Here is a 27,895-nt window from a genome sequence, read left to right as displayed (position 1 = left end):
AAAAATCCAGTACATAAGAATAGTAATATTGTTAAGGATAGACCTATAGGTTAGGTTACAAAGGCATATGGAAGGATAGAATTGAAAGTCCACAAATATACTCATATGTATATGATTAATTGATTCCCTGAAAAGGGTGTCAAGACAGTGCAGTGGAGAACAATAATCTTTTCAACAAATAATATTGGGATATGTGGATATCCCCATTCCAAACAAAAGAAGTTTGTCCAAGGATTTAACACTGCAAAAATGATGACAACATGAATCAAAGACCTAAATTTAAGAGCTGAAATAACCAAAGCAGTTGTACATCTTCGTGACCTTGGATTTGATATGATATGTAAAGTACAAGCAGCCAAAGACAACCTGTACATAAAATTCATCAAAATTAGTAACTTTCATGCTTAAAGAGACACTGCCAAAAAAGTGAAATAAATTATAATAAAAAGAATATAGTACTATGACTTCACTCATATGAGGACTTAAGAGACAAAACAGATGAACATAAGGGAAGGGAAACAAAAATAATATAAAAACAGGGAAGGGGACAAAACAAGAGACTCATAAATATGGAGAACAAACTGAGGGTTACTGGAGGGGTTGTGGGAGGGGGGATGGGCTAAATGGGTAAGGGGCACTAAAAAATCTCCTGAAACCTTTGTTGCGCTATATACTAATTAGGATGTAAATTTAAAAAAATAGAAAATAAAAAAAATTGATGAAATAAAGTGATCCCCTATTGATAAAAAAAAAAAAAAATTCTACAATGAAAAAAAAATAGAGTACTGATGCTTGGTACAATATGGATGAATTTGAAAATATTATGCAAATGGCAGAAGCCAGACACAAAATGCCATTTATTATGTGATAGAGCAGAAGTAAAGAGTAGTTTTCAGAGACTAGAAAGAATAAGTGGGTAGTGAAAAGGGTTAATTTTGTAGCATATGAATTATATCACGATTAAATGTACAGAAGATGGAAATACATTTTTTATTAATACACAAGCAAATAGAAAAATAGCATCCATTTGTCATTAAGGAAATGGTGATTAAAATCACCATGACGTCACTAAACATCTTGAATGGCTGAATAAGAAAAACCAACATTTTAAGGTGCTGCTAAAGATAGAGAATAAATGGAAGTCCTATGCATTGCTTATCAAATGAGACAGGTACTTTGTAAAAGCAGTTTGTCAGTTTTTTAGAAAATTAAATGTACATCTATTATATGGCCAAGCAGTTACTCTTAAAGGTATTTATCCAAGTTGAAATAATCTGTGTTCTAACATAGAACTGTGCGTTAATGTTGTGCACCATCAAAACATAGTAGCTTTTTTTTTTTTTTTTTTTTTTGTCAGCCCAAACTGGAAAAAAACCTGAATGACCCTCAAATAGAGTATTGGATGAATAAAATGTGCTACATCCATATAATGTAAAACTAAACAATAATGCAGAATGAACTATTGATACATGAGCAATGTAGATGAATTTCAAATGGATTTTGGTAGGTGAAGGAATCCATATTCAAAATTCCTATATATAGATGATGTTTTGGTAAAAGCAAAGTATAGTAACACAGAATAAGTTGTTTTCCTGAGGTTAAGTATGAGATGAGAGTAGACAAGTTATTTTGTTGGTTATAGAAGTTTTTGCTTTGTGTTGTTTAGATGAATCTATGCATTTTAAAATAACAGTATGCAGTAAGGAAAGGGTTTATTTGAGAGGCAGCCAAACGAGACAGGAGGGCAAGCCTCAAATCCAACTCCGCAAAGGTGGAGAGAACAAGTTTTTTATAACCATAGGAGTTGAGATTACATACATATTGAAGAAAAGAGTGGGGAAACTTGTGACTATTCATGAGGAAAGGTGGAACATGCTCATTGAGCAAACATATATGTAACATACATTCCTTGTTCACTTTGGGGTGGAAAGTTAACATCAAAATGAGGCAAAATTCAGTCCCTGATGTCAGGAGGTTATCTTAGAACAAGAAGAAGGAGCTACTTGCATGCTCTCAGAACTGGCATAAACTGAATGGAACTTTGCTTGTTCATAGGCTGGAACCATATTAGTTGACCTTGAGTCCAGGCTTCTGCAGAGACAGCTAGTGGATTTATTGGTGGGTTCTGAAAAGATACAATGGCTGATTAGGGGAAAACAGTTCTCTGAAACACAAGCTTTAAATTTTCTGCTAGTTTCAACCTCATTAACCCTATGGGCACAGTTTCAGACATAATAACAGAATCAGCAAAGTTAAAGGGTTAAAAATCACATAAAATTAATTGCATTTCTATAGCTAATTACAGTGTGAAAAATTAAAATAATTCCATGCATACAAAAGAAAATACCTAGGGATAAATTTAACCTGAGAGGTAAAATGCATGTTCAGTGAAAACTGCAAAACTTTGCTGGAATACATTAGAGAACATGTAAATAAATGGCAAAACATCCTGTGTTCGTGTAATGTAATACAATGTTCTTAAGATGTTGGTGCAACCCATAGTGATCTACACATTCAATGCAATCTCTTTCAAAATCTGAACAACATTTTATGCAGAAGTGAAAAAGCTAATCCAGAAATTCATATAAAATTGCTAGGGTTTCTGAATACCCAAGTCAATCTTGAAAAAGAATAAAGTTGAAGGACTCAAGTTTTTATTTCAAAGCTTAATAGAATCTGGAATAGAATTGAGGTTCCAGAAATAAACCCATACATCTGTACCCAGTTGATTATTGATGAGGGTCCCAAGATGATTTACAGGAATGAAGAGTCCCTTCAACAAATAGTGCTTGGACAGCTGGATTTCCACATGCAAAGAAATGAAGATGGACCCCTACCTTACACCTTCTACAGAATTAACTCAAAATGTATCAGCATCCCAAATACAAGAGTTAAATCTCTATAACTTTCAGTAGAAAATAGGAATAAATCTTCATGACCTTGGATTTGATGATAGAATCTTAAATGTGATTCCTAAAGCAGAAGCAAAAACAAATAATATATTCAATTCATCAAAAATTAATACTTCCATGCATCCAGAGACATTACCAAGAAAATAAAATGACAATATGCAGACGATGAGAAAATATTTACAAAGCATATATTAAAGGTCTGGTATCAAGAATATGTTATGTACTTTTTTTTTTAACGTTTTTATTTATTTTTGAGACAGAGACAGAGCATGAACAGGGGAGGGTCACAGAGAGAGGGAGACACAGAATCTGAAACAGGCTCCAGGCTCTGAGCTGTCAGCACAGAGCCCCACGCGGGGCTCGAACCCACAGACCGTGAGATCATGACCTGAGCCGAAGTCGGACGCTTAACCGACCAAGCCACCCAGGTGCCCCATGAATATGTTATGTATTTTTTAAAAACCTGGTCACATCTCAATAACAAATTGACAATTAAAATGCAAAATCTTGAAAAGACATTTTTTCAAAGAAAATGTACAAATGGACAAAAAACACATGAAACATTCTTCACATTAGACGTAAGTGAAGTGAAAATCAGAACCACAGTGAGATCATTTCACATCCACTAGTTTGCTTGTAATTTAAAAAGCGTGAAAGGGGCGCCAGGGTGGCTTGAAGTCGGTTAAGTGTCCGACTTCGGCTCTGGTCATGATCTCATGGTTCATGGGTGCAAGCCCCACGTCGGGTTCTGTGCTGACAGTTCAGAGCCTGGAGCCTGCTTTGGATTCTGTGTCTCCCTCTCTCTCTGCCCCTTCCCTGCTCATGCTTTCAATCTCAAAAATGAGTAAGTGTGAAAAAAAAATATTTTTAAGCATGAAGAATAGGGGCATGTGGGTGGCTCAGTCAGTTAAGCATCCAACTCTTAGTTTTGGCTCAGGTCATGATCTCAGTTCATGGGATAGAGCCCCACGTTGGGGCTCTGTGCTGATAGCGTGGAGTCTGCTTGGGATTCTTCCTCTCCTCTCTCTGCCCTTCCCTGCTTGTGTGCTCTCTATCAAAATAAACATGGTTTTTAAAAAACATGAAAAATAATAAGTCTTGGCAAGAATGTGCATAAATTGAAATGTCTACATAACTGCTATTTAAAATGGTTTAGCTGCAGTAGAATACAGTGCAAATGTCCAAAGTAATAAAATTTTGGTATATGCATAAAATGGAGTATTATTCAGGCATGAAAAGTCATGAATTACTGATACATGCTATAGTGTCGATGAACTTACAAAACATTATGCGAAGTGAATGAAAGTAGACACAAAGGTCATATGTATGATTCCATACATATAGATAATTCCTTTGAAAAAGAATTTTGATTGGTAGCTGCCACAAGCTTGGAGAGGCAATGTGGAGAAACTGTTTAATGACTACAGTGTTTTGAGTGAGGTAAACATTTTGCAGGTAGATCATGTGAATGTGGTTTAATGCTACTAAGCTGTTTACTTTAAAATTGTTACTTTGATGTTATATGGATTTCATATCAGGAAATTGTGTTTTAAAAAATGACCTGACACAAGAATAGCCTAGTACCAAATTGTTCCACTGGTGAGTTCTTTCAGAAATTAAAGAATTAATACCACTTTTCAACCTCTTTCAGAAAATAAAATTGAGAAAACACTCCAGCTCATTTTGAGACATTTCCCTTGTACCAGTGTCAAACACAACCTATATATACCTTATCTATAAATGCCAAAAACCTTAATAAAGTACTAGTAAATCAAATGTAGCAACATGTTAACAAAATCCACACCCTTTCACAATGTACAAAGCTCTACAAACTAAAAATAGAATGGAATTTCCTCAACAGGATGAAAAGCATTTGTGAAAAACAGCTAACATACTTACTGTGAAAAGTCTGTCTTCCCTTTGTTATCACAAATAAAACTATGATGCCACTCGTATTTAGCTTTGTGCTACAAGTTCTAGCCAGAGCAGTCAGGCAAGAAAAAGAATAAAATACACTGAAATTGGAATGGATGAAGTAAAGCTGTCTTAATCTCAGATGAGGTGATCTTACATGTAGGAAGTCCTAAAGAATCTGCATGAAAAACCAGTAGAGCTTGTAAGAAATTCAGCAAAGTTTCAGAGCATTTGCAAAATACACAAAAGTCAGTTGTATTTTTATACAGTAGCTATGTACAATGCAAAAGGGAAAGTAAGGAAACAATTCCATCTATAATATTAGCATAAAGAATAAAATAGGGTACATTTATTCAAGTAGGTGGGAGGCTTGTAAATTTAAGTCTATAAAACTTCGCTGAGAGAAATAAAAGAAAACCTAAACAAATGGAAAGGCATCCTGTGTTCATTTACTGGAAAGCATATTTTAGCATGGTGGCAGCCCTTAAAGTGATACAGATTGAATGCAATCCTTATCAAAATCTCAACTGTCATTTTTATAGAAATGGAAAAGCTGATCCTAAAATAGATACAGAATTACAAAGGGCCCTGGATAGCCTAAACAATCTTGAGAAACACAAATCTAGATGATGGACACTTCCTTTTTTCAAACCTTACAACAAAGTTATAGTAATCTAAACAATGTGGTATTTTTATAAGGATAGACATATCAGCCAATGGAAAAGAAAAGAGAGTCCAGAAATACTCCCATACATCTATGGCTAATTGATTTTTAGAAGGTTGCCAAGATGACTCAATTATGAAAGAATAATCTCTTCAACAGATGGTCCTTCAACAACTGGAGAGCAACTTAGAAAAGAATGTAGTTGGACCTTTACTTCATACCCTTTACAAAAATGAACTCAAAATCAATGAAAAGCTAAATGTATGAGCTAACACTATAAAAACTTTAATAGAAAATATAGTTAAAATTTCCTGACCTTTAATTTGGCAGTTGATTCTTAGGTATAACACTGAAATTAAAATCACGAAAAGAAAATAAATTGGACTTCCATCAAACATAAACTTTTATACCATAGGACACTGTCAGGAAAGTGAAAAGACAACCCACAAAATTGGAAATACTTGGAAAAAATATATTTAAGAAAGTACTAGCATGTGGGGTGCCTGGATGGCTCAATTGGTTAAGCATCTGACTTCAGCTCAGGTCATGATCTTGCGGTTCAGGGGTTTGATCCCGCGTCAGACTCTGTGCTGATGGCTCAGAGCCTGGAGCCTGCTTGGGATTCTGTGTCTCCCTCTCTATCTGCTTCTCCCCCCTGCTTGCATTCTGTCTCTCAAAAATCAAATAAAAACATTAAATTTTTTTTTAAAAAGAAAGTACTAGCATGCAGAATATATAAAGAACACTTCCAATTAAAAAACAGAAACAAAACCCAATTTATAATGCACCAAGAGGGGCACCTGGGTGGTTTAGTTGGTTAAGCATCAGACTTTTGATCAGGTCATGATCTCACAGTGTGAGTTCAAACCCGTCTTCCAGTCCCATGTCAAATTCCACATCAAGCCCTACATCAGGCTCCATGCTGACAGTGCAAAACCTGCTTGGGATTCTCCCTCTCTGCTCCTCCCCTGCTCTGTCTTCCTCTCTTTCTCTCTCTCGCTCTCTCTCTCTCTCTCTCTCAAAATAAATAAACTCAAAACCAAATACACCAAGAGCTTAAATAAGACATTTCTCCAAAGTTGATACATCAGCAGCTATAAGTACATGAAAATATTTTGAACATTTTTATTTGAGAAATTCCATCCAATCTGTTGAGGGCCTCAATAGAACAAAAAGGCAAAGGAATTCTCTTTCCTACTATCAGACATTGGAGTTCCTGGTCTCAGGCTTCAGACTCCAGGACTTACAGCAGCACATCTCTCCTCCCCTAGGCTTTCAATCTTGACTAAGTTACACCATTGGCTCCCCTAGTTCCCAGAACTTCAGACTCAGACTGAAGTATACCACCAGATTTTCTGATTGTCCAGTTTACAGTCAGCAGATCGTGGGACTTAGCCTTCATAATTACATGATTTAATTCCTATAATATATGTATATGTATGTGTATTTATGTGTGTATATATATATACATCTCCCCTATTGGTTCTATTTCTATTTATCTGGAGAACCCTAACTAATACAACTACTTTATGTGTGTGAAGTGAAATAATAAGAAACAACAGTTTCTTTTCTTTTTTTCTTTGTTTTTATTTATTTATTGTCAAGTTAGCTAACGAGCAGTGTAGTCTTGGCTTCAAGAATAGATTCCTGTGATTCATCACTTATATACAACACTCAATGCTCATCCCAACAAGTGCTCTCCTCAGTGCCCTTCACCCATCTTCCCCACTTCCCCAGCCCTCCACCCCCATCAACCCTCAGTCTGTTTTCTCTAATTAAGAGTCTCTTAGGGCTTACCCCCGTCTCTGTATCTTATTTTTCCTTCCCTTTCTCTATGGTCATCTGTTAGGTTTCTCAAATTCCACATATGAGTGAAATCATACGATATTTGTCTTTCTCTTATTTAAGCTTACCATAATACCCTCTAGTTGTATCCATGTTGTTGCAAATGGTAATATTTCTTTTTCATTGCCAAATAGTATTCCATTGTGTATATATACCACATCTTCTTTATCCATTCATCAATTGATGGATATTTGGACTCTTTCCATAGTTTGGCTATTGTTGATAGTGTTGCTATAAACATTGGGGTGCATGTGCCCCTATGAATCAGCACTCCTGTATCCTTTGGATAAATTCTGAGTAGTGCTATTGCTGGGGTGTAGGGTAATTCTTTTTTAATTTTTTTGAGGAACCTCCACACTTTTCCAGAGTGGCTGCACCAGTTTGCATTCCCACCAACAGTTTAGGAGTGTTCCCTTTTTTCCACATCCTTGCCAACATCTGTTTTGTTTCCTGAGTTGTTAATTTTTGCCACTCTGAGCAGCTTGTTTTCATTTGTATTTCCCTGAAGATGACTGATGTTGAGCATCTTTTCATTGTGTCTGTTTGCCTTTGGATGTCTTCTTTGGAAAAGAGACTGTTCATCTCTCCTGCCCATTTCTTCACTGGATTATTTGTTTTTTGGGTGTTGAGTTTGGTAAGTTCTTTATAGATTTTTTATTCTAACCCTTTATCCAATATGTTATTTGCAAATATCTTCTCCCATTTTGTTGGTTGCCTTTTAGTTTTGTTGATTGTTTCATTTCTTGTGCAGAAGGTTTTTATTTTGATGACATCCCAATACTTCATTTGTGGTTTTACTTCCCTTACCTTCAGAGACATGTCAAGTAAATTGCTGTGGCAAAGGTCAAAGAGGTTGCTGCCTGTTACCTCCTCGAGGATTTTGATGGCTTCCTATCTCACATTTAGGTCTTTCATCCATTTTGAGTTTATTTTTGTGTATGGTGTAAAAAAAGTGGTCCAGTTTCATTCTTATACATGTTGTTGTTCAGTTCTCCCCGCACCATTTGCTAAAGAGACTTTTTTCCAATGGATACTCTTTTCTGGTTTGTTGAAGATTAGTTGGCTGTATGTTTGTGGGTCCATTTCTGGGTTTTGTATTCTGTTGCATTGGCCTAGTGTCTGTTTTTGTGCCAATACCATACTGTCTCAATTACAGCTTTGTAATACAGGCTAAAGTCTGGGATTATGATGCCTCCAGCTTTGGTTTTCTTTTTTAACATTACTTTGGTTATTCAGGGTCTTTTCTGGTTCCATACAAATTTTAAGACTGTTCTATCTCTGTGAAGAATGCTGGTGCTATTTTGATTGGGATTGCATTGCATCTGTAGATTGCTTTGGGTAGTATTGACATTTTGACAATATTCTTCTGATCCATGAGTATGGAATGTTTTTCGATTTCTTTTTGTCTTCAATTTCTTTCATAAACTTTCTATAGTTTTCAGCATACAGATCTTTTACCTCTTTGATTAGGTTTATTCCTAGGTATTTTTATAGTTCTTGGTGCAATTCTAAATGCGATCAATACCTTGATATCTTTCTGTTGCTTCATTATTGGTGTATAGAAATGCAACTGATCTCTGTACATTAATTGTATATCCTGCGACTTTGCTGAATTCATGTATCAGCTCTACCAGTTTTTTTGGTGGAATCTTTCGGGTTTCCCATGTAGAGTATCATGTCATCTGCGAAGAGTGAAAGTTTGACTTCTTCTTTGCTAATTTGGATGCCTTGTGTTTCATTTTGTTGTCTGATTGCTGAGGCTAGGACTTCCAACACTATGTTAGACAACAGTGGTGAGAGTAGACATCCCTGTCGTGTTCCTGATCTCAGGAGGAAAGCTCTTCTGTTTTCCCTTATTGAGGATGATATTAGCTGTGGCCTTTTCATATATGGCTTTTATGATGTTTAGGTGTGTTCCTTCTATCCTGACTTTCTTGAGGGTTTTAATTAAGAAAGGATGCTGTATTTTGTCAAATGTGTTTTCTGCTTCTATTGACAGGATCCTATGGTTCTTACCCTTTCTTCTATAATGTGATGTATCACATTGATTGATCTGCAATTATTGACCCAACCCTGCAGCCCAGGAATGAATCCCACTTGATCATGGTGAATAATTCCTTTAATATACAGTTGAATTAGATTTGCTAGTATCTTGTTGAGAATATTTGCATGCATGTTCATCAGGGATATTGGCCTGTAATTCTCCTTATTAGTGGGGTCTTTGTCTGGATTGGGAATCAAGGTAATGCTGACTTCCTAGAATGAGTCTGGAAGCTTTCTTTCCATTTATATTTTTTGAAAAAACTTGAGGAGAATAGGAGTTAACTGCTTTAAATGTCTGGTAGAATTCCCCAGGGAAGCCATCTAGTCCAGGACTCTTACTTGGGAGTTTTTTGATAACTGATTCAGTTTTTTCACTGGATATGGGTGTATTCAAATTTTCTATTTCTTCCCATTTGAGTTTTGGTAGTGTGTGAGTGTCTAGGAATTTGCCCATTTCTTCCAGATTGTCCAGTTTGTTGACATATGATTTTTTCATAGTGTTCTCTAATAATTGTATTTCTTTGGTGTTAGTTGTCATCTGTCCTCTTTCATTTGTGATTTTATCTATTTGGGTACTCAATTCTTTTTAAGAAGTGTAGTTAGGGGTTTAACAATTTGGTTTATTCTTTCAAAAAGGCAGCTCTTAGATTCATTGATCTGTTCTACTGTTTGGTTTTTTTTTTTAGATTCTATATTGTTTATTTCTGTTCTAATCATTATTATTTCTTTTCTTTTGGCTTTGTGCTTTCTTTGCTGCTGCCCTTCTGGTTCCTTTAGGTGTGAGGTTAGGTTGTATATTTGGGACCTTTCTTGCTTCTTGAGATAGGCCTGAATGGCAATGTATTTTCCTCTTAGGACTGCCTTTGCTGTATCCCACAGGGTTTGGACTGTTGTGTTTTCATTTTCATTTGCTTCCATATATTTTTAAATTTCTTCTTTAATTTCTTGGTTAACCCATTCATTCTTTAGTAGGATATTCCTTAATCTCCATGTATTTGGGACTTTCCAAATTTTTTTTTTGTGGTTGATTTCAAGTTTCATAGTGCTGTGAACTGAAAATATGCATGGTATGATCTCAATTCTTATATTTATTGAGGGCTGTTTTCTGACCCAATGTGTGATCTATTTTAGAGAATGTTCCATGCACACTTGAGAAGAATGTGTATTCTGCTGCTTTTGGATGAAAAGTTCTGAATATATCTGTTAAATCCATTTGGTCTAATGTGTCATTCAGAGCCATTGTTTCCTTATTGATTTTCTTCTGCCGATGATCTGTGCATTGCTATGAGTGGAGTATTAAGGTCCCCTACAATCACGGTATTATTATCTATACATTTATTTATGTCTGTGATTGATTTATATATTTGGTTATTCCATGTTGGGGGCATAAACATCTATAATTGTTAGCTCTTCTTGATGGATAGGCCACTTAATTATGATATAATGCCCTTCATCTCTTGTTACAGTCTTTTTAAAGAATATAGTTTGTCTGATGTAAGTATGGCTACTCTACCTTTCTTTTGATGTCTGGTAGCATATTAGGTGGTTCACCATCCCCTCACTTTCAATCTGCAGGTGTCCTCAGGTCTAAAATGAATCTCTTGTAGGCAGCATATACATGGATCTTGTTTTTTTTTTTAAACCCATTCTGTTACCCTATGTCTTTTTATTGGGGCATTTAGTCCATTTACATTCAGAGTGATTATTGAAAGATATGAGTTTAGTGTCATTGTGATATCTGTAGGTTTCATGCTTGTGGTGGTGTTTCTGGTTCTTTGTTATCTTTGCTGCTTTCCAGTCACAGAGTCCCTCTTAGAATTTCCTGCGTGAACTCCTTTAGTTTATGTCTTGGAAAACCTTTATCTCTCCTTCTATTCTGAATGATAGCCTTGCTGGATAAGGGATTCTTGGCTGCATATTTTTCCTGTTCAGCACATTGCATGTTTCCTGACACTTCCTTCTGGCCTTCCAAGTTTCAATGGACAGGTCTGCTACTACCCTTATGTGTCTACCCTTGTGGTTTAATACCTGTTTGTCCCTAACTGCTTTCAGAATTCTGTCTTCATCTTTGTATTTTGCGTTTCATGATGATATGTCGTGGTGTTTACCTGTTCTTGTTGATTTTGAAGGGAGTTCTCTGTGCCTCTTGGACTTGGATGCCTGTTTCCTTCCCCAGATTAGAGACATTCTCAGCTATCATTTGTTCAAATAAACCTTCTGCCCCTTTCTCTCTTCTGGAATTCCTACGATATAGGTATTATTTCATTTCATTGAATCACTTAGGTCTTGAATTCTCTCCTTATGGTCTAGTCATTTATTTTCCCTCTTTTTTTCATCATTTTCCATAATTTTATCTTTGATTTCACCTATTCTCTCCTCCATCCTCACTGTCACTGCATCTAGTTTATTATTTTGCATCTCATTTATACCATTCCTTAATTCATTGTGACTATTTCTTAGGTCTCTGATCTCTGTAGTAATAGATTCTCTGCTGTCTTCTATGCTTTTTTTTTTTTTTTTTTAAAGCCAGGCTATTAGTCTTTTGACTGTTATTCTAAATTCTTGTTCAGATATATTGTTTGTCTCTGTTTTGAGCAATTCTCTGGCTGTCATTTCTTCCTGGAATTTCTTTTGAGGAGAATTCTTCTGAAGAAACAACACTTTCAAATTTACATCTCAGAGCTTAGAATGCTCAAATTAATTTTGGAAGACTGATTTTTAAGCATTAGATTAAAATTCTCATTTCTCTTTCATAATATTTTCAAATGTTAACCTTAAAAGGTTAGAGCAATTATAATTAGAAAACTTTACCTGTAGAGCAATTTTAACTCACTTTGGCAAATTTATTTGAGAACCAGTTTATAATCGCTTATCGGTGTTCTTAAGTTGGGCTATGATACTTTATTCCAAAAATAAAATATTTCCTCATATATTCAGAAGTGTCTGTCATCAAGATTTTTTGTAGGCTGATGGAAATAAAATTAATGTTTGTTGTGTTTTTTACTATCACAATATTAGCTATGGCAATTGTAAAAGAGTAAATTGCAGCTAGTAGTAAAAACATGGGAAAGAAAGTAATCTATTTTATATACATACAGAATTCATAGTAATTTGTTATCTTCTTAAGTCTGAGAAATATCATGCCTAGGTAACATGATATTTCTCTTGGTCCCTGTCATTTTTAAAATTTTAACCTCTCTTGGTCCTGTCATTTTTTTAATTTTAATTTAAAAATTTTAAAATTATTTCAGCAACCTGAATGAACTTGGAAATATATTCTTCCCCATTTATTTCTCCAGATGAGAATGCAGCCCAGCTAACACCTTGATTACAGTCTTGTGAGACCCTAAACAGAGGATGCAAGTAAACTGTCACAAATTCTTGGCCTTCAGAAAACACGATGTAATAAATGTATTTTATTTAAAGCTGTTAGGTTTGTGGCAATTTTTAGACAAATGTAGAAAACACATACAAAGCTTAATATGAATCTTAGTTGGTTCTCTGTAAGTAACCTGTCTTTCAAAAAAATATTTTCCCAAGGTAAATATTTTCTTTAAGTTTGTTTACTTAGAGAAGGGTGAGGGGCGCAGAGAGAGGGAGAGAATCTCAAGCAGGCCCTGTACTGACAGCACGGAGCCCAGTGCAGAACTCGATCTCACAATCATGAGAATCTGACTTGAGTCGAAATCAGGAGTCAGACGCTTAACCAACTGAGCCACCCAGGAGCCCCCACCCAAGGTAAATATTTAATTCTGATTTACCCTCTAGAGAACCAGTGAATTCCCATGGCATACAATGGGAAGAGGCTATTTTGTCTTGAATGACATTTTTAAAATATTAACATACCTACAAAGACCTCTGTATCATTGAAGACTGTCTTCATATTAAGTGGCATGGGAACTTGTTATATAAATAAGCCAAAAAGTAAATAAATAAGCCAAAGATGGCTCTTGTATATTGGCCCTATATTGTTTCCTTCTTCACAGCAGGCCAGAATAATTAACTTTAAGCCCACCAGTGACAAACTCAATTTTTTACCCATTTTACAAATTTGTACAATTTTTAACAAATGTATACATTGTATGCATGCATTTACTGTAAATGTAGCCCCTATAAGGATTTGCTTAGCCATTTTGGGTTTGCCTGGTTTGCATGCTTTATAAAACTGTACTTGTAAATCTGCTGGTGACAAATAAGGTAAATTCTGGTGCTATAAATGACCTCAAGCCCCTGTTGCCTTGTGGAGCTCACTGACCCAGAGTCCCCATCTTGCTGCTGAGTGATACCACCTAGACAGTAAGACCCTTCCTTTTTTTTTTTTTTTTTTTTTTTAAATTTTTTTTAATGTTTTTATTCATTTTTGAGACAGAGAGAGACAGAGAATGAATGGGGGAGGGTCAGAGAGAGGGAGACACAGAATCTGAAACAGGCTCCGGGCTCTGAGCTGTCAGCACAGGGGCCCGATGCGGGGCTCGAACTCACGGACCATGAGATCATGACCTGAGCTGAAGTCGGCGCTCAACCGACTGAGCCACCCAGGCGCCCCTAAGACCCTTTCTTATTTCCCTTCTTTCAATGAAGTTTCTTCGCCTCCTCGTCTTCTAAGTTGTGAGACTCTGTAAGGTCCCATGCTGTAAGGAATTCCCCCATCCCCTGTTCTTCATACAAATTTATTAATGTACCATCTGAATAAAACTCATGGTATGCTACTGCCACCTGGTGGTCACATTTTTCCTAGGTCAGGTCAGAAATTTCCAAATTCACTACAAAAAACTGGCCCTCAGCTTATATATTTCTCTCATTTTCTTTAGAGATCATTTCAGAGGTATAACAGACAACCTGTCAAGAACTATATCTAGAATCCATTTTAACAGGCTTTTACCTTTTCTAATAATATTTGATTAGCACTGGAAAAGATTATCATCTAATATATTTTTCAGGACTGCTCTTAAAAGTTTAATCTTTTTTTATGAGAGGGTTTATGAGCTATCTACTGTGGTGTAACAAATTGTAGTGGATCAAAACAACAAACATTAATTGCACAGTTTTGTAGGGGTTAGAAATTTGGGTGTAGCTTAGTTAATAGTTCTGGCACAGAGGCTCTCAGGATACTGGAGATAAGGAGTCTGCTGTGACTACAATTATCTGAAGGTTTGACTGGGTTGTAGGATTAATTTTTAAGATTTCTCAACCACATTTCTTTGGGTAGAAATACTCCATTCCTTCTGTGTGGGCCTCAGCATGTGCACTTGGCTTTCCCAATAGTGAATAATCCAAGAGAGCGGGAGGAAAAAAGATGTTTTTTGTGACATAGTCCTTTTGAGTCATGTACCATCCCTTCCACTTTTTTCTATTTATTATGATTGAGTCACAAAATGCAACCCACATTTATAGAATGATAGACTCTACCATTTAAAGAATGAGGGGTGCCTGGGTGGCTCAGTTGGTTAAGTGTCCGACTTCAGCTCACATCATGATTTCACGATTCGTGAGTTTGAGCCTTGCGTCAGGCTCTGTGCTGACAGCTCAGAGCCTGGAGCCTGCTTCAAATTCTGTGTCTCCCTCTCTGTCTGCCCCTCTTCTGCTCACACTCTGAATCTCAAAAATTAATAAACATTAACATTTTTTTTTAATTTAAAGAATGAATACTAGAGAGTTTGTAGACGTATTTTTAAACCATTATAGGAGAGATGTCAGCAATTGTGACAGTAAAAGACTCATAATCTTACCTCTCCACAAAACCAATGAACAAATGGACAAAAATAGTCAAAATCAACTTTTTTTTTGATCTCTGGAAGTTAACCAAAGTCTTGAATCAACCTGGGCGATGCTTATTCCAAAAAGTGTAATTGATTCTCAATGAGAACCGCAAATTGTGCCATTTTAATTTATCTCAGTATTATTCTCCAATCCTTGGCTAAATGGTAGTAGTGAAAATACCAGCCCAGATGCCTGGAACTGACATTATAAATAAATGTAATTAATTATTTGTTTTTACCTGTCTTATGGCTACCTGGGACACTGATTCAGAATTTTATCTTTATTAAGATATCTTTAACTCAGAACTGATCTAGTGATAAAGATGTTTCTCAGGAGGCATTTATGGAAAATATGTGTAAGATAATGTCTTAGGTGTCTGCTGCCTGAAGCAATAGGTAACAGGGCATATAATACATTAACAAAACAGTTTGAGAGCTAAGGCTGGGGAATGATATATCTGAAAGGGCTTTGAAAACCTCTGTGAAATTTCTGGAAATCTAAAAGGCCACATGCTTACTCATGGCTGTGTGTATATGTAGAAAAAATCTGAGTAGACCCTAAGTCTCTCACTTTCTACTTCTGTGAGTGAAATGATGGTATTTAGACTCTACCATGTAAAGGATGAATATTAGAGAACTGGTAGATGTATTTTTGAACCATTATAGTAATGTTGTCAGCAATAATGACAGAGTAAAATACTCAAAATTTGATGTCCTCCCCATAAATTCAGTGAACAAATAGACAAAAAACTGTCAGATCAACATTTTTCAGAACTCTGGAAATTAACCAAAGGCTTGAATCAACTTGGGCACTACTTATTCCAAAAGGGGTAGCTATGGAGGCAAGAAATGAAGACAAAGGCAGAAGTGTAAACTGTCTGGACTCAGTTTTGGAGATGTGCCCCAACACAGAGCCCATGGTCAAAGATGAAGATTTTTTGTCTTCAAATGTTTAAGGAAATCTGTGCAATTATTAGGGGACAGAATAGAGACTTCAGAAGCCAAAACAACAAGGAGTACGGGATTAGTGTTAAAGTCTCTAAATAGGGTGGGAGGAGGGAATTGGATGACAGTGATCAAAAGGTACAAATTTACAGTTATAAATACTGAAGATGTAATGTACAACACGGTGACTATAGTAAATACTGCTGTATAGTATATTTGAAAGTTGTTAAGAGTAGATCCTAATGTTACCAAGTCCAGGCTCATTCTGCTCACTGCATTGACCGGCCTGTAAGTCATGAGGCAGGATTTGGGATATGGAAAGTGACTATTCAGGAAGCCATCAAACCAAGGAGATTGCAGACTGTTGTCCCAAAGAATCATCTCCCCTTGGCATAAAATTCAAGTTTCTTTTATGTTAGCAAAAGGGGAAATCAGGAGAGGCTAGGGGTCAAAAGGTTACTGATGTCTGTAGACACCCCAGGAAGGTCATGTAACTTCTCTGTCCTTGGTCAGTTGAACTTTGTGTACTGAAATCTGGTCATGTCATTACTGTAAATTTTAAACATAGCATAGTCATTTTGTACATACTTCTTTATCTCCTTGGATAAGGTAGATTTTAAGTAAAAAGCAGTTTTTGCAAATCTTATCTGTAACATGCATATGTTCAGGGCTAAGCCGAAGCTTCTAAGCTATAGGTAACAGCAGCGAGGGAAATAGAAGCTGCAAGGAGCCATACATGTTAAATTTCCTCCCTGTTACACTAAAAGTTCTTATCACAAGAAAAGAAACCATTTTTTTCTTTATTTATTATCTATATGAAATAATGGATGTTAACTAAACTTACAGTGATTATTTTACAGTATGTGTAAGTCAAAACATTATGCTGTATACCTTATACCATGCTGTATGGCAATTATATCGCAATAAAACTGGAAAAAAAGAAAAATTTCCCTTTGAGAATAAAAAGGTCATTTAAGGGGAGTTCAGGGAAGATGGTGGAGTAGGAAGATCCTGAGCTCACTGTCTCCCATGCGCACACTGAGATAACAGCTACATCCGTGAAACTGACTGGACTCTGAAAATAACCTGAAGACTGGTAAAACAGACCTTCCACGGTTAATTGTAGAAAGGAGGCCACATCAAAAAAGCTAGGAGGGGCAGAGATGTGGTTGGGAAACAAACCCTTAACAAGACTAGTCACAAACAGGAGGGACACCACAAGCACAAAGAAGCAAGAAGATCAAATCCCATACCAGTCACCCTAGGCACTGGGGACTTACACTCAGAAGATGAATCCCCATAACATCTGGCTTTGAAAACCAGTGGGGCCCCCATTGAGTTTGAGCCCCACATTAGACTGTGCTGACAGCTCAGAGCCTGGGGCCTGCTTCAGATTCTGTGTCTCCCTCTTTCTGTGCCCCTCCCCTGCTCAAGCTCTGTCTCTCTCTCAAAAATAAATAAAACATTAAAAAATTTTTAGAATGTATTCAAATTTAAGGAACCATCAACTTAATATAGACGGCTACACATATTTTATGTTATATATGAGCCTAATGGTAACCACAAATCAAAAACCTATAATACATACATATACACAAAAAAAGAATGGAATCCAAGTATAATAAAGCTGTCATCCACAAGAGAGCAAGAGAAGAAGAAAGGAAGAAAGAACAACTATAAAAATATCCAAAATAATTAACAAAATGCCAGTAAGTACATGCTATGAGTTATTTTAATGCAAATGGTCTAAATACTCCAATCAAAAGACATAGAATAATGGAATGGATTAAAAAAACAGCGTGTGAAGATGGCGGGGGAGTAGGAGGACACTAGGCTCATCTTGTCTCACAAACACAACTAGATAACTATCAAATCACCCTAATTATCCCAGAAATCAACCTGAAGACTGACAGAATGAACTGCACAACTAGAAGGACAGAAGAGGTCACATTGAAGAAAGTAGGAAGTGTGGAGACTTGGTTTAGGAGAGAAACCCATCATGGGTGCTGTGGAGGAGAGGGAGCCATGGTTGTGGAGAGAAGGGTAAGAAAGCACACATGGGAACACATAAGGAGAAGATTTCCCCCAAAGACCTTGGCTGGGAAAAAAAGGGGCTGATTTCCTGAGTTCTTGCAACTAGCAGGGTTTAAAACCTTGAGTTTTAAAGGTCAGCAGGCTTGGCTGGGATAGAGTCCTGAGGGCAAGGCCCTGTCCTGGAAGGAAGGCAAGCAAACCACCTGGAGGTAGACTGCATGGAAACAGTGATCTGAAGAATGCCTGGGGCACACAGGGAGTAGATTATTTGCTCTTCTCCCAGTGCATTCCTAAGAGGCAGTGTTTACAGAGACGCTTCTCCAGGGACAAAGGAGCTGGGTGTTGCCATTTCTCTCCCCCCACCCTTCAACATTAATACAGAGCCCTCTGTGTGAAGCAGCACAGTGCCAATACTGGCTTCCTAACTTGTTTACACCAAACCCATATCCCTGCACTCTGGTGGGACTGTCCTCAATCAAGCTTGCTTCAGACCCAGTGTGACAGGACCCTTCCCCAGAAGACCAGCACAAACCCCTGACCACAACACATTTCCCTACTAAAGAGTTCTGCATGGCTTTAGTTCTAGTGGAAGTAGTATCAGGTCTCATTTCACAAGCAGACCAGGACACATCTAGTTAAAACTTACCACAGTAAAACCAAGGACTGCCCACTACAGGCAAGGAGAGCCTATGCAGATGACTGGACTGAAGGATAGAGCAAACAAAACACAACACCAGAGTGCACACAGCAGACACCAGAGATACTCTCTGAAGCACCAGGACCTGGGGACTACAGGATCTCTAAATAAAGCCATTATTTTCAGGAGCAGGAAACATAACTCGTTTTTCTAACACAAAATGCCAAGATGGAAAAATTCACCCCAAATGAAAGAAGAAGATAAGGTCATGGCCAGAGATCTAAGCAAAACAGGTACAAGTAACATGCCTGATGGGGAATTTATAGCATAATGATACTCACTAGGCTTGAGAAAGAATGGAAGACATCAGGGAAACCCTTACCACAGAGATAAAAAAGTTAAAAAAAAGAATCAGTCAGAAATGAGTGCAAAAAAAAAAAAAAATGGGACTGGAAACATTCTCAATTCAATGAACAGCAGGCTGGAGAAGCAGAGGAATGAATTAGTGACCTAGTAAACAATATAATGGAAAATAATGAACCTGAACAAAAGAGAGAAAGAAGAATTATGGACCATGAGAATTGACTTAGGGAACACAGGGATTCCATCAAACATAGTAACATTCATATTTTAGGAGTCCCAAAAGAAAAGAGAGAGAAGAGGGAGCAGAAAATTTATTTGAGGAAATTGTAACTGAAAATTTCCCTAATCTGGGGAAGGAAACACATATAGATCTAGGAGGCACAGAGAACTCAACAATATCAACAAAAGTGGGGTGCCTGGGTGGCTCAGTCGGTTAAGCATCTGACTTCAGCTCAGGTCATGATATAGTTCATGAGTTCAAGCCCCGCATCGGGCTCTGTGCTCTCAGCTCAGAGCCTGGAGCCTACTTTAGATTTTGTGCCTCCCTCTCTCTCTGCCCCTGTCCCACTCATGCTCTCTCCCTCCCTCTCAAAAAAAAAAAAACAGTAAAAAAAATTAAAAATATCAACACAGGTATGCCAACACCAAAAACTATTGGAATTAAATTGGCAAAATATAGTGATAAAGAAAAAAAAGTCTTAAAAGCAGCAAGAGAAAAGAAGTCCTTAACTTACAAGGGAAGACTTATAAAACTAGCTGGGGATTTCTCAACATAAACAGGGATTTCTGTCAAAGCCAGAAGTCAGTGACATGATACATTCAAAGTGCTGAATTAGAAAAATCTACAGACAATATTCAGCAAGGCTATCATTCGGAATAGAAGGAGAGATAAGGAGTTTCCCAGACAAAAACTACAAGAATTCATGACCACTAAACCAGCCCTGCAAGAAATATTAAAGGGAACTTCATTGAGTGGAACCGAATGACCAAAAATGACAAAGAAAGGATCAGAGAAAATCTCCTGAAGCAACATCAACAACAACAAAAACAAGTAGCAACATAGCACTAAATACATATCTATCAATAATTACCCTGAATGTAAATGGACTAAATGTGCCAATCAAAGGACATAGGGTGTCAGAATGGATAAAAAACAAGACCCGTCTATATGCTGCCTACAAGAGACTCTTTTTAGACCTAAAGACACCTGCAGATTGAAAGGGGATGGAGAAAAATTTATCACGCAAAAGAATGTCAAAAGAAAGCCAGAGTAGCAATACTCATATTGGACAAATTAGAATTTAAAACAAAGACTGTAACAAGAGATTAAAAAACAAAGCCACTATAATATACTATATTATACAATCCAACAAAAAGGTCTAACAATTGTAAATATGTATGCACCCAACATGAAAGCACCTAAATATATAAAATGATTAATAACAAGCATAAAGGAACTCATTCATAATAATACAGTAATAGTAGGTGACTTTAACACCCTACTATCGTCAATAGACAGATCATCTGAATGGAAAATCTTTGAATTTTCCAGGAAACAGTATCTTTGAATGACACACAGGACCAGATGGACTTAACAGGTATATTCAGAACATGCCATCCTAGAACAGAAGAATACACATTCTTTTCAAGTGCACAGGGGACATTTTCCAGAATACATCACATATTAGGTCACAAATCAGACCTCAAAAAATACAAAAAGATTAAGATCATACCATGCATGTTTTCTGACTAGAGCACTATGAAACTTGAAGTCAACCAGAAGAAAAAATGTGGAAAGACCACAAATACATGGAAGTTAAAGAACATGCTACTAAAGAATAAATGGGTCAACCAGGAAATCAAAGAAGAAAGTTTAAAAATACATGGAAACAAATTAAAGTAAAAACACAGGCCAAAACCTGTGGGATGTAGCAAAAGCAGTCTAAAGAGGGAAGTATATAGCAATACAGAAGTAACTCAAGAAACAAGAAAAAAATATCAGAAAACAACCTAACCCTACACCTAAAGGAGCTAGATAAAGAACAACAAACTAAGTGTAAAGCCAGCAGAAGAAAGGAAACAATAAAGATTAGAGCAGAAATAAATGATATAGAAACTAAAAACAATAGAACAGATCAATGAAACCAGGAGCTGGTATATAGAAAAAATTAATAAAATTGATAAACATTTAGCTAGACTTATCAGCAAGAAAAGAGAAAGGATCCAAATAATAAAATCATAAATGAGAGAGGAGAAAGAACAACTAGTGCCACAGAAATACAAAAAAAATAGAATATTATGGAAAACTATATGCCAACAAATTGGACAACCTGGAATAAATGGATAAATTCAAGACACATAAAATACCTAAAGTGAAATAGGAAGAAGTAGAAAATTTGAAGAGACTGATAATTGGCAAAGAAATTGAATCAGTAATACCAAATCTCCCTATAAACAAAGTCTAGGGCCAGATGGCTTCACAGGTGAATTCTACCAAATATTTCAAGAACAGTAACTATTCTCAAACTACTCCCCAAAATAGGTAAGGAGGTAAAATTCTGAATTCATTCTATATGGCCAGCATTACCCTGATACCAAAACCAGATAAAAACGTGCCTAGCTGGCTCTGTTGGAAGAGCATGCAACTCATGATCTCAGGGTCATGAGTTTGAGCCCATGTTGGGTGTAGAGATTACTAAAAACAACAACATCATCAACAACAACAACAACAACAATAAACGGTTAAAGTCTCCACTAAAAAAAAGAACTACAACCAATATTCCTGAGCATGGATACAAAAACTGTCACTGAAATACTAGCAAACTGAATTCAATAATACATTAAAAGAGTCATTCACCAGTATTAAGTAGCCTTTATTCCTGTGTTGCAAGGGTGATTCAGTATTTGCAAATCAATCAATGTGATACACCACATTAATAAAAGAAAGGATAAGAACCATCTGATCCTTTGAATAGGTGCAAGAAAAAGCATTTGACAAAGTACAACATCTTCAACAAAGTAGGTTTAGAGGGAACATACCTCTGTATAATGAAGGCCATCTATGAAAAACCCACAGCTAAGAAAGGACATCTATGAAAAACCACATCATCTTCAATGAGGAAAAACTGAGAGCTTTTCCTTATGATCAGGAATAAGACAGGGTTGTCCACTCTCAACACTGTTATTTAACATAGTACTGGAAGTACTAGCCACAACAATCAGGAAACAAAAAGAAATAAAAGGCATCTGATTCAGCAAGGAAAAAGCAAAACTCTATTTACAGATACATGACAGTCTACTATGGAAAACCTGGTGGAGGAGTTAAGATGTCAGAGTAATAAGGGGGTCCTGGGCTTGTCTCATCCCTCGAAGACAGCTAGATCAACATCAAGCCATTTTGAACACCTAGGAAATCAATCTGAGGATTAACAGAACAATTTGCATAATTTGAGGGAGAAAATGTGGCAGCTTCTCTTAACAAGAAGACCGAAACACACCTAGTATCTAGCTTCCTTTGTTTGATTTTTTAAACATTTTTGAATTTTTCATTCTATCATTGTTGTTTCTTCCTCCAAATGACAAGATGGAGAAATTCAACTCAAAAGAAAGAACAGGAAGAAATGACAGCCAGGGATTTAGTCAATGCAAATATAAGTAAGATGTCTGAACTAGAATTTAAAACAATGATTATAATAAGTATACTAGTTGGGCTTGAAAACAGCATAGAGACACCAGAGAATTCTTCTGCAGAGATGAAAGAACTAAAATAAAATCAGGAGCAAATAAAAAATGCTAAAACTACATGCAAACTCAAACGATGGCCATAAAAACGAGGATGGATGAGGCAGAGGAGCAAATTAGCAATATAGAAGATAATATTATGGAAAATAATGAAGTTGAAAAGAAGAGGGAAAACAAAGGTCAGGGATCATGAAGGCAGACTTAGGGAACTCAGCAATTTATTAAAATGTAATAACATTCCTATCATAGGAGTCCCAGAAGATGAAGGAAACGAAAAAGGGACAGAAGGTTTATGTGAACAAATTATAGCTGAAAACCTCCCTAATCTGGGGAAGGACACTGACATCAAAATCCAAGAAGTAGAGAGAACCATTAAATTCAATACAACCTGGCCATCACCAAAACATATCATAGTTAAATGCACAAAATACACAGACAAGGGAAGAATACTGAAAACAGCAAGGGAAAAAAATCCTTAACCTACAAGTCAAGACTGATCAGGTTCACAGCAGATCTTTCCACAGAAAATTGACAGGCCAGAAATGAATGGCAAGATATATTCAATGTGCTGAATGGGAAAAAATGCAGCCAAAATATTTTATCCAGCAAAGCTGTCATTAAAAATAGAAGGAAAGATAAAGAGTTTCCCAGACAAACAAAAGCTAAAGGAATTTGTGACCATTAAGACACCCCTGGAATGGGAATGCAAGCTGGTGCAGCCACTCTGGCAAACAGTATGGAGGTTCCTCAAAAAATTAAAAATAGAACTACCGTATGACCCAGCAATTGCACTACTAGGCATTTATTCACGGGATACAGGTGTGCTGTTTCGAAGGGACACATGCACCCCCATGTTTATAGCAGCACTATCAACAATAGCCAAAGTATGGAAAGCGCCCAAATGTCCATCGGTGGATGAATGCATAAAGAAAATGTGGTATATATATACAATAGAGTATTACTCAGCAATCAAAAAGAATGAAATCTTGCCATTTGCAACTACATGGATGGAACTGGAGGGTATTATGCTAAGTGAAATTAGTCAGAGAAAGACAAAAATCATATGACTTCACTCATGAGGACTTTAAGAGACCAAACAGATGAACATAGGGAAGGGAAACAAAAATAATATAAAAACAGGGAGGGGGACAAAACAGAAGAGACTCATAAATATGGAGAACAAACTGAGGGTTACTGGAGGGATTGTGGGAGGGGGGATGGGCTAAATGGGTAAGGGGCACTAAGGAATCTACTCCTAAAATCATTGTTGCACTATATGCTAATTTGTATGTAAATTTTAAAAAATAAAAAAAATAAAGGTGAAAAAAAAGACACCCCTGGAAGAAATTTTAAGGGGGACTCTTTGAGTAGAGGGGGAACAAAGACCAAAAGCAAGAAAGACTAGAAAGAACCAGAGAGCATCACCAGAAACACCAACTCTAAAGGTAACACAATGGCACTACATTCATATCTTTCAATAATCAATGTGAATGTAAATGGACTAAATGTTCCAATCAAAAGACAGGTATTGAATGGATTAAAAACAAGGGGTGCCTGAGTGGCTCAGTCAGTTGAGTGTCTGACTTTGGCTCAGGTTGTGATCTCACAGTTCGTGGGTTCTAGCCCCGTGTCAGGCTCTGCACTGACAGCTCAGTGCCTGGAGCCTGCTTTGGATTCTGTATCTCCCTCCCTCTCTGCCCCTCCCCCACTCACGCTCTTTCTCTCTCAAAAATAAATAAATGTTAAAAAATTTTTAGAAAAGGGGCGCCTGGGTGGCTCAGTCGGTTAAGTGGCCGACTTCGGCTCAGGTCATGATCTCGCGGTCCGTGAGTTCGAGCCCCGGGTCGGGCTCTGTGCTGACAGCTCAGAGCCTGGAGCCTGTTTCAGATTCTGTGTCTCCCTCTCTCTGACCCTCCCCCATTCATGCTCTGTCTCTCTCAAAAATAAATAACCGTTAAAAAAAAAATTAAAAAAAAATTTTTAGAAAATAAGATCCATCTATATGTTGCCTAAAAGATGCATTTTAGATCTAAAGACACCTGCAGATTGAAATGAGGGGATGGAGAAACACCTATCATGCTGATGGATGTCAAAAGAAACCTGAAATAGCCATATTTATATCATACAAACTAGACTTAAAACAAAAACTGTAAAAAAAGATGTAGAAGGGCATTATATCATAGTTAAAGGGTCTATCCATCAAGAAGATCTAAGAATTGTAAATATGCTCCCAACCTGGAGGCACTCAAATATATAAATCAATTTATCACAAACATAAAGTTATGGATAATAATACAATAATAGTAGGGAAATTTAACACCCCACTTACAACAATGGACAGATCACCTAAGCAGAAAACCAACAAGGAAAAAATGGCTTTGAATGATACACTGAACCAGATGGACTTAACAGGTATATTCGGAACATTTCATTCTAAAGCAGGAGAATACACATTCTTTTTGAGTGCACATGGAACATTCTCCAAAATACGTCACATACTGGGTCGCAAATCAGGCCTCAACAAGTACAAAATTGTTGAGATCATACCATGCATATCTTCAGATCACAATGGGAAGCCAATCACAAGAAAAAATTTGGAAAGCCCTCAAATACATAGAGGCTAAAGAACATCCTACTAAAGAATGAATGGGTTACCAGGAAATTAAAGAGGAATTAACAAATAAATCTAAGCAAATGAAAATGAAAACATGACAGTCCAAACCTTTTGGGATGCATCAAAGACAGTCCTAACAAGGTAGCATATTGCAATTCAGGCCTATCTCAAGAAGCAAGAAAGGTCCCCAGTATGCAACCTAACTTTACACCAAAAGGAGCTAGAAAAGGAACAGCAAATAAAGCCTAAAGCCAGCAGAAGGAGGGAAATAATGAAGATTAGAGCAGAAATAAATGATAGAGAAACAAACAAATAAACAAACCAGTAGTACAGATCAACAAAACTAAAAGCTGACTCTGTGAAAGAATTAACAAAATTGATAAACCCCTATCCAGACTTATCAAAAAGAAGAGAGATGACCCACATAGATAAAATCACAAATGAAAGAGGAGAGAACACAACCAACACCACCGAAATACAAACAATTATAAGAAATTCTTTGAAAAGAATTATGAAAAATCTTTGCCAACAAACTTGTTAATCTTGGAGAAAGGGGCAAATTCTTAGAAACTCTTGTACTACCAAAACTGAAACAGGAAGAACAGCAAAGAAATCGACTCAGTAATAAAAAATCTCCCACCAAACAAAAGTCCAGGGCCATGTGGTTTTCCAGAGGAATTTTACCAGACATTTAAAGAAGAGTTAATACTGGGGCACCTGGGTTGCTCAATCTGTTAAACGTCCGACTTTGGCTTAGGTCATGGTCTCACGGTTCATGAGTTTGAGCCCCACATCAGGCTGTGTGTTGCCAGCTCGGAGCCTGGAGCCTGCTTCAGAGTCTGTGTCTCTTTCTCTTTCTGCCCCTTCCCAGCTCATGGTCTGTGTCTCCCTCTGTCTCAAAAATAAATAATAAAAAGACTTAAAAAAAAAAATAAAGAAGAGTTAATACCTATTCTTCTCAAACTGTTCCAAAAAATAGAAATAGAAGGAAAACTTGCAAACTCATTCTATGAAGCCAAGCATTACCTTGATTCCAAAACCACACAAAGACACCACGAAAAAGGAGAACTACAGGCCAATAGCCCTGATGAACATGGATGCAAAAATTCTCAACAAGATATTAGCAAATCAAATTCAATAGTACATTTAAAGAATTATTCTTCAGGGCACATGGGTGATTCAGTCATGCATCTGATTCTTGACTTCAGCTCATGACTTCATGATCTCATGGTTCATGAATTTGAGCCCTGTTTCAGACTGCACAGTGCATGGAGCTTGATTGGGATTCTCTGTCTCCCTCACTCTCTGCCCTTCCCCTGCTCTCTGTCTTTCAATAAATACATAAATGTAAAAAAAGAAGAATTATTCTTCATGTAAAACAAACACAACATGTAAATTATTCTTCATGTAAAACAAAGTTGTAGGATATAAAATCAACATGCAGAAATTTGTTGCATTTTTATAAATCAATAACAAAGCAGCATAAAGAGAAATCAAGGAATCGATCTCATTTGCAATTGCACCCAAAAACAATAAGATACCTAGGAATAAACCTAACTAAAGAGTTAAAAGATATATACTCTGGAAACTATACAATACTTATAAAAGAAATTGAAGAGAACACAAATAAATAGAAAAACATTCCATGCTCATGGATTATAAGTACAAACATTGTTAAAATGTCTATACTACCCAAAGCAATCTACATATTTATTGCAATCTGCAATCCTTATCAAAAATACCATCAGTATTTTTCGCAGAGCTAAAACAATGCTAAAATTGTTATGGAACCACAAAAGACCCTGAATAGTCAAAGCAACGCTGAAAACGAAAACAAAAGTGGTGGCATCACGATTTAAGATTTCAAGCTATATTACAAAGCTATAGTCATCAAGAAAGTATGGTTCTGTCACAAAAACAGACACATAGATCAGTGGAACAGAAAAGAAAACCCAGAAATGGACCCACAGCTATATGGTCACCTCATAAAATGTGGGACAGGAAGCCATCAAAATCCTTGAGAAGAACACCAGCAGCAACCTCTTTGTCCTTGGCGAGAGCAACTTCTTACTAGATACGTTGCCAAAGGTAATGGAAACGAAAGCAAACCTGAACTATTGGAACTTCATCAAGATAAAAAGCTTCTGCACAGCAAAGGAAACAATCAATAAAACTAAAAGGCAGCCTATGGAATGTGAGAAGATATTTGCAAATGACATATCTGATAAAGGATTCGTATCCAAACTCAACACCCAAAAAACCAGCTAAGAAATGGGCAGAAGACATGAATAGACCCTTTTCCAAAGAAGTCATCCAGATGGCTAACAGACACATGAAAAGATGCTCAACGTCATTCATCATCAGGGAAATACAAGTCAAAATGACAATGAGATACCACCTCACACCTATCAGAATGGCTAAAAT

The 27,895-nt window shown here is 36.7% G+C and overlaps 2 long non-coding RNA genes across 5 annotated transcripts in view; one reads left to right on the top strand and one right to left on the bottom strand.

The window, feature by feature from the left end:
- Positions 1-12,810, top strand: part of LOC109260315 (uncharacterized) — a 66,502-nt gene extending 53,692 nt beyond the window's left edge. For 3 of the 4 annotated variants that reach the window (XR_008418219.1, XR_008418221.1, XR_008418218.1), the window contains one exon: positions 12,678-12,810. This is a non-coding gene — a long non-coding RNA (uncharacterized LOC109260315). Of the gene's footprint in view, positions 1-12,629 lie in introns of all 4 variants that reach the window. The other variant, XR_008418220.1, reaches the window with a different exon arrangement.
- Positions 968-3,205, bottom strand: LOC109260314 (uncharacterized). Its single transcript, XR_002076954.2, has 2 exons — positions 2,838-3,205; positions 968-2,125 (listed from the first exon to the last, which is right to left on the bottom strand). It is a non-coding gene; the product is annotated as an uncharacterized LOC109260314 (long non-coding RNA).
- Positions 12,811-27,895: the final 15,085 nt, after the last annotated feature.

The sequence above is a fragment of the Panthera pardus genome, unplaced genomic scaffold (genome assembly GCF_024362965.1).
Source record: "Panthera pardus isolate Hobbes unplaced genomic scaffold, ASM2436296v1 HiC_scaffold_27, whole genome shotgun sequence".
In the NCBI taxonomy this organism is placed as follows: Eukaryota; Metazoa; Chordata; class Mammalia; order Carnivora; family Felidae; genus Panthera; species Panthera pardus.
The sequence above is the reverse complement of the archived record's forward strand: the minus strand, read 5'-3'. Positions and strand labels throughout refer to the sequence as shown.